A 12,465-nucleotide genomic window follows, 5' to 3' on the forward strand; every position below is an offset into this window, starting at 1 on the left:
GTAAAGGGTTCTGATAAAGTATCAGTATAACTCTTAGAACAGTAAAGGGTTCTGATAAAGTGTTTGTAAAACTATTAAACCAGTAAAGGGTTCTGATAAAGTGTCAGTATAACTCTAAAATCAGTAAAGGGTTCTGATAAAGTATCAGCATAACTCTTAAAACAGTAAAGGGTTCTGATAAAGTGTCAGTTTACTCTTAAAACAGTAAAGGGTTCTGATAAAGTATCAGCATAACTCTTAAAACAGTAAAGGGTTCTGATAAAGTGTCAGTATAACTCTTAAAACACTACAGGGTTCTGATAAAGTGTCGGCATAACTCTTAAAACAGTAAAGGGTTCTGATAAAGTATCAGCATAACTCTTAAAACAGTAAAGGGTTCCGACAAAGTATCAGCATAACTCTTAAAACAGTAAAGGGTTCTGATAAAGTATCAGTATAACTCTTAGAACAGTAAAGGGTTCTGATAAAGTGTTTGTAAAACTATTAAACCAGTAAAGGGTTCTGATAAAGTGTCATTATAACTCTTAAAACAGTAAAGGGTTCTGATAAAGTGTCAGTGTAACTCTTAGAACAGTAAAGGGTTCTGATAAAGTGTTTGTAAAACTATTAAACCAGTAAAGGGTTCTGATAAAGTGTCAGTATAACTCTTAAATCAGTAAAGGATTCTGATAAAGTATCAGCATAACTCTTAAAACAGTAAAGGGTTCTGATAAAGTGTCAGTATAACTCTTAAAACAGTAAAGGGTTCTGATAAAGTGTCAGTATAACTCTTAAAACAGTAAAGGGTTCTGATAAAGTGTCAGTATAACTCTTAAAACAGTAAAGGGTTCTGATAAAGTGTCAGTAAAACTATTAAAACAGTAAAGGGTTCTGATAAAGTGTCAGTATAACTCTTAAAACAGTAAAGGGTTCTGATAAAGTGTCAGTATAACTCTTAAAACAGTAAAGGGTTCTGATAAAGTGTCAGTATAACTCTTAAAACAGTAAAGGGTTCTGATAAAGTGTCAGCATAACTCTTAAAACAGTAAAGGGTTCTGATAAAGTATCAGCATAACTCTTAAAACAGTAAAGGGTTCTGATAAAGTGTTTGTATATCTCTTAAAACAGTAAAGGGTTCTGATAAAGTGTCAGTATAACTCTTAAAACAGTAAAGGGTTCTGATAAAGTATCAGTATAACTCTTAAAACAGTAAAGGGTTCTGATAAAGTGTCAGTATAACTCTTAAAACAGTAAAGGGTTCTGATAAAGTATCAGCATAACTCTTAAAACAGTAAAGGGTTCTGATAAAGTATCAGCATAACTCTTAAAACAGTAAAGGGTTCTGATAAAGTGTCAGTATATAACTCTTAAAACAGTAAAGGGTTCTGATAAAGTGTCAGTATAACTCTTAAAACAGTAAAGGGTTCTGATAAAGTGTCAGTATAACTCTTAAAACAGTAAAGGGTTCTGATAAAGTGTAAACTTAACAGTAAGGGTCTGATAAACTAAACTTAAAACAGTAAAGGGTTCTGATAAAGTGTCAGTATAACTCTTAAAACAGTAAAGGGTTCTGATAAAGTATCAGTATAACTCTTAAAACAGTAAAGGGTTCTGATAAAGTGTTTGTAAAACTATTAAAACAGTAAAGGGTTCTGATAAAGTGTCAGTATAACTCTTAAAACAGTAAAGGGTTCTGATAAAGTGTCAGTATAACTCTAAAATCAGTAAAGGGTTCTGATAAAGTGTCAGTATAACTCTTAAAACAGTAAAGGGTTCTGATAAAGTATCAGCATAACTCTTAAAACAGTAAAGGGTTCTGATAAAGTGTCAATATAACTCTTGAAACAGTAAAGGGTTCTGATAAAGTGTCAGTTATAACTCTTAAAACAGTAAAGGTTCTGATAAAGTATCAGCATAACTCTTAAAACAGTAAAGGGTTCTGATAAAGTGTCAGTATAACTCTAAGAACAGTAAAGGGTTCTGATAAAGTGTCAGTATAACTCTAAAATCAGTAAAGGGTTCTGATAAAGTGTCTGTATAACTCTTAAATCAGTAAAGGGTTCTGATAAAGTATCAGCATAACTCTTAAAACAGTAAAGGGTTCTGATAAAGTGTCAATATAACTCTTAAAACAGTAAAGGGTTCTGATAAAGTATCAGCATAACTCTTAAAACAGTAAAGGGTTCTGATAAAGTATCAGTATAACTCTTAAAACAGTAAAGGGTTCTGATAAAGTGTCATGTATAACTCTTAAAACAGTAAAGGGTTCTGATAAAGTGTCAGCATAACTCTTAAAACAGTAAAGGGTTCTGATAAAGTGTCAGTATAACTCTTAAAACAGTAAAGGGTTCTGATAAAGTGTCAGTATAACTCTTAAAACAGTAAAGGGTTCTGATAAAGTGTATCAGTATAACTCTTAAAACAGTAAAGGGTTCTGATAAAGTGTCAGTATAACTCTTAAAACAGTAAAGGGTTCTGATAAAGTGTCAGTATAACTCTTAAAACAGTAAAGGGTTCTGATAAAGTGTTTGTATAACTCTTAAAACAGTAAAGGGTTCTGATAAAGTGTCAGTATAACTCTTAAAACAGTAAAGGGTTCTGATAAAGTGTCAGTATAACTCTTAAAACAGTAAAGGGTTCTGATAAAGTGTCAGTATAACTCTTAAAACAGTAAAGGGTTCTGATAAAGTGTCAGTATAACTCTTAAAACAGTAAAGGGTTCTGATAAAGTGTCAGTATAACTCTTAAAACAGTAAAGGGTTCTGATAAAGTATCAGCATAACTCTTAAAACAGTAAAGGGTTCTGATAAAGTATCAGTATAACTCTTAAAACAGTAAAGGGTTCTGATAAAGTGTTTGTATATCTCTTAAAACAGTAAAGGGTTCTGATAAAGTGTTAAAAAGTATCAGCATAACTCTTAAAACAGTAAAGGGTTCTGATAAAGTATCAGCATAACTCTTAAAACAGTAAAGGGTTCTGATAAAGTGTCAGTATAACTCTTAAAACAGTAAAGGGTTCTGATAAAGTGTTTGTAAAACTATTAAACCAGTAAAGGGTTCTGATAAAGTGTCAGTATAACTCTTAAAACAGTAAAGGGTTCTGATAAAGTATCAGCATAACTCTTAAAACAGTAAAGGGTTCTGATAAAGTGTCAGCATAAACTCTTAAAACAGTAAAGGGTTCTGATAAAGTGTATCAGTAAAACTCTTAAAACAGTAAAGGGTTCTGATAAAGTATCAGCATAACTCTTAAAACAGTAAAGGGTTCTGATAAAGTGTTTGTATAACTCTTAAAACAGTAAAGGGTTCTGATAAAGTATCAGCATAACTCTTAAAACAGTAAAGGGTTCTGATAAAGTGTCAGATAACTCTTAAAACAGTAAAGGGTGATAAAGGGTATAACTCTAAAACAGTAAAGGGTTTGATAAAGTATCAGCATAACTCTTAAAACAGTAAAGGGTTCTGATAAAGTATCAGCATAACTCTTAAAACAGTAAAGGGTTCTGATAAAGTGTCAGTATAACTCTTAAAACAGTAAAGGGTTCTGATAAAGTATCAGCATAACTCTTAAAACAGTAAAGGGTTCTGATAAAGTGTCAGTATAACTCTTAAAACAGTAAGGTTCTGATAAAGTTCAGATAACTCTTAAAACAGTAAAGGGTTCTGATAAAGTGTCAGCATAACTCTTAAAACAGTAAAGGGTTCTGATAAAGTATCAGCATAACTCTTAAAACAGTAAAGGGTTCTGATAAAGTATCAGCATAACTCTTAAAACAGTAAAGGGTTCTGATAAAGTGTCAATTAAAACTCTTAAAACAGTAAAGGGTTCTGATAAAGTGTCAGTATAACTCTTAAAACAGTAAAGGGTTCTGATAAAGTGTCAGTATAACTCTTAAAACAGTAAAGGGTTCTGATAAAGTGTCAGTATAACTCTTAAAACAGTAAAGGGTTCTGATAAAGTATCAGCATAACTCTTAAAACAGTAAAGGGTTCTGATAAAGTGTTTGTAAAACTATTAAACAAGTAAAGGATTCTGAAAAAGTATCAGATTAACTCTTAAAACAGTAAAGGGTTCTGATAAAGTGTCAGTATAAACTCTTAAAACAGTAAAGGGTTCTGATAAAGTATCAGCATAACTCTTAAAACAGTAAAGGGTTCTGATAAAGTGTTCAGCATAACTCTTAAAACAGTAAAGGGTTCTGATAAAGTGTCAGTATATAACTCTTAAAACAGTAAAGGGTTCTGATAAAGTGTCAGCATAAACTCTTAAAACAGTAAAGGGTTCTGATAAAGTATCAGCATAACTCTTAAAACAGTAAAGGGTTCTGATAAAGTATCAGCATAACTCTTAAAACAGTAAAGGGTTCTGATAAAGTGTCAGTATAACTCTTAAAACAGTAAAGGGTTCTGATAAAGTGTCAGTATAACTCTTAAAACAGTAAAGGGTTCTGATAAAGTGTCATTATAACTCTTAAAACAGTAAAGGGTTCTGATAAAGTGTCAGTATAACTCTTAAAACAGTAAAGGGTTCTGATAAAGTGTCAGTATAACTCTGAAAACAGTAAAGGGTTCTGATAAAGTATCAGCAAAACTCTTAAAACAGTATAAAGGGTTCTGATAAAAGTATCAGCATAACTCTTAAAACAGTAAAGGGATCTGATAAAGTGTCAATTAAATTCTTAAAACAGTAAAGGGTTCTGATAAAGTATCAGCATAACTCTTAAAACAGTAAAGGGTTCTGATAAAGTGTCAATATAACTCTTAAAACAGTAAAGGGTTCTGATAAAGTGTTTGTAAAACTATTAAACAAGTAAAGGATTCTGAAAAAGTATCAGATTAACTCTTCAAACTGTAAACGGTTCTGATAAAGTGTTTGTATATCTCTTAAAACAGTAAAGGGTTCTGATAAATTGTTTGTAAAACTATTAAACAAGTAAAGGATTCTGAAAAAGTATCAGTATAACTCTTCAAACAGTAAAGGGTTCTGATAAAGTGTCAGTATAACTCTTAAAACAGTAAAGGGTTCTGATAAAGTGTCAGTATAACTCTTACAACAGTAAAGGGTTCTGATAAAATATCAGCATAACTCTTAAAACAGTAAAGGGTTCTGATAAAGTATCAGCATAACTCTTAAAACAGTAAAGGGTTCTGATAAAGTGTCAGTATAACTCTTAAAACAGTAAAGGGTTCTGATAAAGTATCAGCATAACTCTTAAAACAGTAAAGGGTTCTGATAAAGTATCAGCATAACTCTTAAAACAGTAAAGGGTTCTGATAAAGTGTTTGTAAAACTAATAAACCAGTAAAGGGTTCTGATAAAGTGTCAGTATAACTCTAAGAACAGTAAAGGGTTCTGATAAAGTGTCAGTATAACTCTAAAATCAGTAAAGGGTTCTGATAAAGTGTCTGTATAACTCTTAAAACAGTAAAGGGTTCTGATAAAGTGTCAGTATAACTCTTAAATCAGTAAAGGGTTCTGATAAAGTGTCTGTATAACTCTTAAAACAGTAAAGGGTTCTGATAAAGTATCAGCATAACTCTTAAAACAGTAAAGGGTTCTGATAAAGTGTTTGTATAACTCTTAAAACAGTAAAGGGTTCTGATAAAGTATCAGCATAACTCTTAAAACAGTAAAGGGTTCTGATAAAGTGTCAATATAACTCTTAAAACAGTAAAGGGTTCTGATAAAGTATCAGCATAACTCTTAAAACAGTAAAGGGGTTCTGATAAAGTGTCAATATAACTCTTAAAACAGTAAAGGGTTCTGATAAAGTATCAGCATAACTCTTAAAACAGTAAAGGGTTCTGATAAAGTGTCAATATAACTCTTAAAACAGTAAAGGGTTCTGATAAAGTATCAGCATAACTCTTAAAACAGTAAAGGGTTCTGATAAAGTATCAGCATAACTCTTAAAACAGTAAAGGGTTCTGATAAAGTGTCAATTAAATTCTTAAAACAGTAAAGGGTTCTGATAAAGTATCAGCATAACTCTTAAAACAGTAAAGGGTTCTGATAAAGTGTCAATATAACTCTTAAAACAGTAAAGGGTTCTGATAAAGTATCAGCATAACTCTTAAAACAGTAAAGGGTTCTGATAAAGTATCAGCATAACTCTTAAAACAGTAAAGGGTTCTGATAAAGTGTTTGTAAAACTATTAAACAAGTAAAGGATTCTGAAAAAGTATCAGATTAACTCTTCAAACTGTAAACGGTTCTGATGAAGTGTTTGTATAACTCTTAAAACAGTAAAGGGTTCTGATAAAGTGTCAATATAACTCTTAAAACAGTAAAGGGTTCTGATAAAGTATCAGCATAACTCTTAAAACAGTAAAGGGTTCTGATAAAGTGTCAGTATAACTCTTCAAACAGTAAACGGTTCTGATGAAGTGTTTGTATATCTCTTAAAACAGTAAAGGGTTCTGATAAAGTGTCAGCATAACTCTTAAAACAGTAAAGGGTTCTGATAAAGTATCAGCATAACTCTTAAAACAGTAAAGGGTTCTGATAAAGTATCAGCAAAACTCTTAAAACAGTAAAGGGTTCTGATAAAGTATCAGCATAACTCTTAAAACAGTAAAGGGATCTGATAAAGTGTCAATATAACTCTTAAAACAGTAAAGGGTTCTGATAAAGTATCAGCATAACTCTTAAAACAGTAAAGGGTTCTGATAAAGTATCAGCATAACTCTTAAAACAGTAAAGGGTTCTGATAAAGTATCAGCATAACTCTTAAAACAGTAAAGGGTTCTGATAAAGTATCAGCATAACTCTTAAAACAGTAAAGGGTTCTGATAAAGTATCAGCATCAATCTTAAAACAGTAAAGGGTTCTGATAAAGTATCAGCATAACTCTTAAAACAGTAAAGGGTTCTGATAAAGTGTTTGTAAAACTATTAAAACAGTAAAGGATTCTGAAAAAGTATCAGTATAACTCTTAAAACAGTAAAGGGTTCTGATAAAGTATCAGCATAACTCTTAAAACTGTAAACGGTTCTGATGAAGTGATTGTATATTCTCTTAAAAAACAGTAAAGGGTTTCTGATAAAGTGTCAGTTATAAACTCTTAAAAACAGTAAAGGGTTCTGATAAAGTGTCAGTATAACTCTTAAAACAGTAAAGGGTTCTGATAAAGTATCAGCATAACTCTTAAAACAGTAAAGGGTTCTGATAAAGTGTCTGTATAACTCTTAAAACAGTAAAGGGTTCTGATAAAGTATCAGCATAAAACTCTTAAAACAGTAAAGGGTTCTGATAAAGTATCAGCATAACTCTTAAAACAGTAAAGGGTTCTGATAAAGTATCATATAAACTCTTAAAACAGTAAAGGGTTCTGATAAAGTATCAGCATAACTCTTAAAACAGTAAAGGGTTCTGATAAAGTATCATTATAACTCTTAAAACAGTAAAGGGTTCTGATAAAGTGTCAGCATAACTCTTAAAACAGTAAAGGGTTCTGATAAAGTATCAGCATAACTCTTAAAACAGTAAAGGGTTCTGATAAAGTGTCAATATAACTCTTAAAACAGTAAAGGGTTCTGATAAAGTATCAGCATAACTCTTAAAACAGTAAAGGGTTCTGATAAAGTATCAGCATAACTCTTAAAACAGTAAAGGGTTCTGATAAAGTATCAGCATAACTCTTAAAACAGTAAAGGGTTCTGATAAAGTATCAGCATAACTCTTAAAACAGTAAAGGGTTCTGATAAAGTATCAGCATAACTCTTAAACAGTAAAGGGTTCTGATAAAGTGTCAGTATAACTCTTAAAACAGTAAAGGTTCTGATAAAGTGTTTGTATAACTCTTAAAACAGTAAAGGGTTCTGATAAAGTATCAGCATAACTCTTAAACAGTAAAGGGTCTGATAAAGTGGTAAAACTCTTAAAACAGTAAAGGGTTCTGATAAAGTGTCAGTATAACTCTTAAAACAGTAAAGGGTTCTGATAAAGTGTCAGTATAACTCTTAAAACAGTAAAGGGTTCTGATAAAGTGTCAGTATAACTCTTAAAACAGTAAAGGGTTCTGATAAAGTATCAGCATAACTCTTAAAACAGTAAAGGGTTCTGATAAAGTGTCAGTATAACTCTTAAAACAGTAAAGGTTCTGATAAAGTATCAGCATAACTCTTAAAACAGTAAAGGGTTCTGATAAAGTGTCAATAACTCTTAAAACAGTAAAGGGTTCTGATAAAGTATCAGCATAACTCTTAAAACAGTAAAGGGTTCTGATAAAGTGTCAATATAACTCTTAAAACAGTAAAGGGTTCTGATAAAGTGTCATATAAACTCTTAAAACAGTAAAGGGTTCTGATAAAGTATCAGCATATAACTCTTAAAACAGTAAACGGTTCTGATAAAGTGTCAGTATATCTCTTAAAACAGTAAAGGGTTCTGATAAACTATCAGCATAACTCTTAAAACAGTAAAGTTCTGATAAAGTATCAGCATAACTCTTAAAACAGTAAAGGGTTCTGATAAAGTAATCAGCATAACTCTTAAAACAGTAAAGGGTTCTGATAAAGTGTTTGTATAACTCTTAAAACAGTAAAGGGTTCTGATAAAGTGTTTGTATATCTCTTAAAACAGTAAAGGATTCTGAAAAAGTATCAGTATAACTCTTAGAACAGTAAAGGGTTCTGATAAAGTGTTTGTAAAACTATTAAACCAGTAAAGGGTTCTGATAAAGTGTCTGTATAACTCTTAAATCAGTAAAGGGTTCTGATAAAGTATCAGCATAACTCTTAAAACAGTAAAGGGTTCTGATAAAGTGTTTGTATAACTCTTAAATCAGTAAAGGGTTCTGATAAAGTGTCAGTATAACTCTTAAAACAGTAAAGGGTTCTGATAAAGTGTCAGTATAACTCTATAAAACAGTAAAGGTGTTCTGATAAAGTGTCTGTATAAACTCTTAAAACAGTAAAGGGTTCTGATAAAGTAACTCAAGCATAACTCTTAAAACAGTAAAGGGTTCTGATAAAGTGTCAATTAAATTCTTAAAACAGTAAAGGGTTCTGATAAAGTATCAGCATAACTCTTAAAACAGTAAAGGGTTCTGATAAAGTGTCAATATAACTCTTAAAACAGTAAAGGGTTCTGATAAAGTATCAGCATAACTCTTAAAACAGTAAAGGGTTCTGATAAAGTATCAGCATAACTCTTAAAACAGTAAAGGGTTCTGATAAAGTGTTTGTATATCTCTTAAAACAGTAAAGGGTTCTGATAAAGTATCAGCATAACTCTTAAAACAGTAAAGGGTTCTGATAAAGTGTTTGTATAACTCTTAAAACAGTAAAGGGTTCTGATAAAGTGTATCAGCATAACTCTTAAAACAGTAAAGGGTTCTGATAAAGTGTTTGCATAACTCTTAAAACAGTAAAGGGTTCTGATAAAGTGTCAGTATAACTCTTAAAACAGTAAAGGGTTCTGATAAAGTATCAGTTTAAAACTCTTAAAACAGTAAAGGGTTCTGATAAAGTGTCAGTATAACTCTTAAAACAGTAAAGGGTTTCTGATAAAGTATCAGCATAACTCTTAAAACAGTAAAGGGTTCTGATAAAGTGTCAATATAACTCTTAAAACAGTAAAGGGTTCTGATAAAGTATCAGCATAACTCTTAAAACAGTAAAGGGTTCTGATAAAGTGTCAGTATAACTCTTAAAACAGTAAAGGGTTCTGATAAAGTATCAGCATATAACTCTTAAAACAGTAAAGGGTTCTGATAAAGTGGTCAGTTATAAACTCTTAAAACAGTAAAGGGTTCTGATAAAGTGTCAGCATAACTCTTAAAACAGTAAAGGGTTCTGATAAAGTGTTCAGTATAACTCTTAAAACAGTAAAGGGTTCTGATAAAGTGTTCAGTATAACTCTTAAAACAGTAAAGGGTTCTGATAAAGTATCAGTAAAACTCTTAAAACAGTAAAGGGATCTGATAAAGTGTCAGCATAACTCTTAAAACAGTAAAGGGTCCTGATAAAGTATCAGCATAACTCTTAAAACAGTAAAGTGTTCTGATAAAGTGTTTGTAAAACTCTTAAACCAGTAAAGGGTTCTGATAAAGTATCAGCATAACTCTTAAAACAGTAAAGGGTTCTGATAAAGTGTCAGCATAACTCTTAAACCAGTAAAGGGTTCTGATAAAGTGTCAGTATAACTCTTAAAACAGTAAAGGGTTCTGATAAAGTGTCAGCATAACTCTTAAAACAGTAAAGGGTTCTGATAAAGTGTCAGCATAACTCTTAAAACAGTAAAGGGTTCTGATAAAGTGTCAGTATAACTATTAAACAAGTAAAGGATTCTGAAAAAGTATCAGATTAACTCTTCAAACTGTAAACGGTTCTGATAAAGTGTTTGTATATCTCTTAAAACAGTAAAGGGTTCTGATAAAGTGTCAATATAACTCTTAAAACAGTAAAGGGTTCTGATAAAGTATCAGCATAACTCTTAAAACAGTAAAGGGTTCTGATAAAGTGTCAGTATAACTCTTAAAACAGTAAAGGGTTCTGATAAAGTATCAGCATAACTCTTAAAACAGTAAAGGGTTCTGATAAAGTATCAGCATAACTCTTAAAACAGTAAAGGGTTCTGATAAAGTATCAGCATAACTCTTAAAACAGTAAAGGGTTCTGATAAAGTATCAGTATAACTCTTAAAACAGTAAAGGGTTCTGATAAAGTGTTTGTATAACTCTTAAAACAGTAAAGGGTTCTGATAAAGTGTCAGTATAACTCTTAAAACAGTAAAGGGTTCTGATAAAGTGTCAGTATAACTCTTAAAACAGTAAAGGGTTCTGATAAAGTATCAGCATAACTCTTAAAACAGTAAAGGGTTCTGATAAAGTATCAGCATAACTCTTAAAACAGTAAAGGGTTCTGATAAAGTATCAGCATAACTCTTAAAACAGTAAAGGGTTCTGATAAAGTGTCAATATAACTCTTAAAACAGTAAAGGGTTCTGATAAAGTATCAGCATAACTCTTAAAACAGTAAAGGGTTCTGATAAAGTGTCAGTATAACTCTTAAAACAGTAAAGGGTTCTGATAAAGTATCAGTATAACTCTTAAAACAGTAAAGGGTTCTGATAAAGTGTTTGTAAAACTATTAAACCAGTAAAGGGTTCTGATAAAGTGTCAGTATAACTCTTAAAACAGTAAAGGGTTCTGATAAAGTGTCAGTATAACTCTTAAAACAGTAAAGGGTTCTGATAAAGTATCAGCATAACTCTTAAAACAGTAAAGGGTTCTGATAAAGTATCAGCATAACTCTTAAAACAGTAAAGGGTTCTGATAAAGTATCAGCATAACTCTTAAAACAGTAAAGGGTTCTGATAAAGTATCAGCATAACTCTTAAAACAGTAAAGGGTTCTGATAAAGTATCAGCATAACTCTTAAAACAGTAAAGGGTTCTGATAAAGTGTCAGTATAACTCTTAAAACAGTAAAGGGTTCTGATAAAGTGTCAGTATAACTCTTAAAACAGTAAAGGGTTCTGATAAAGTATCAGTATAACTCTTAAAACAGTAAAGGGTTCTGATAAAGTGTTTGTATAACTCTTAAAACAGTAAAGGGTTCTGATAAAGTGTCAATATAACTCTTAAAACAGTAAAGGGTTCTGATAAAGTATCAGCATAACTCTTAAAACAGTAAAGGGTTCTGATAAAGTGTCAGTATAACTCTAAAAACAGTAAAGGGTTCTGATAAAGTGTCAGTATAACTCTAAAAACAGTAAAGGGTTCTGATAAAGTGTCAGTATAACTCTTAAAACAGTAAAGGGTTCTGATAAAGTATCAGCATAACTCTTAAAACAGTAAAGGGATCTGATAAAGTGTCAATATAACTCTTAAAACAGTAAAGGGTTCTGATAAAGTATCAGCATAACTCTTAAAACAGTAAAGGGTTCTGATAAAGTGTCAGCATAACTCTTAAAACAGTAAAGGGTTCTGATAAAGTATCAGCATAACTCTTAAAACAGTAAAGGGTTCTGATAAAGTGTCAGTATAACTCTTAAAACAGTAAAGGGTTCTGATAAAGTATCAGCATAACTCTTAAAACAGTAAAGGGTTCTGATAAAGTGTCAGCATAACTCTTAAAACAGTAAAGGGTTCTGATAAAGTGTCAGCATAACTCTTAAAACAGTAAAGGGTTCTGATAAAGTATCAGTATAACTCTTAAAACAGTAAACGCTTCTGATAAAGTGTTTGTATATCTCTTAAAACAGTAAAGAGTTCTGATAAAGTATCAGCATAACTCTTAAAACAGTAAAGGGTTCTGATAAAGTGTTTGTATAACTCTTAAAACAGTAAAGGGTTCTGATAAAGTATCAGCATAACTCTTAAAACAGTAAAGGGTTCTGATAAAGTGTCAGTATAACTCTTAAAACAGTAAAGGGTTCTGATAAAGTGTCAGTATAACTCTGAAAACAGTAAAGGGTTCTGATAAAGTATCAGCATAACTCTTAAAACAGTAGAGGGTTCTGATAAAGTATCAGCATAAC

This window comes from Argopecten irradians, chromosome 8 (assembly GCF_041381155.1).
Source record: "Argopecten irradians isolate NY chromosome 8, Ai_NY, whole genome shotgun sequence".
Classification (NCBI taxonomy): domain Eukaryota; kingdom Metazoa; phylum Mollusca; class Bivalvia; order Pectinida; family Pectinidae; genus Argopecten; species Argopecten irradians.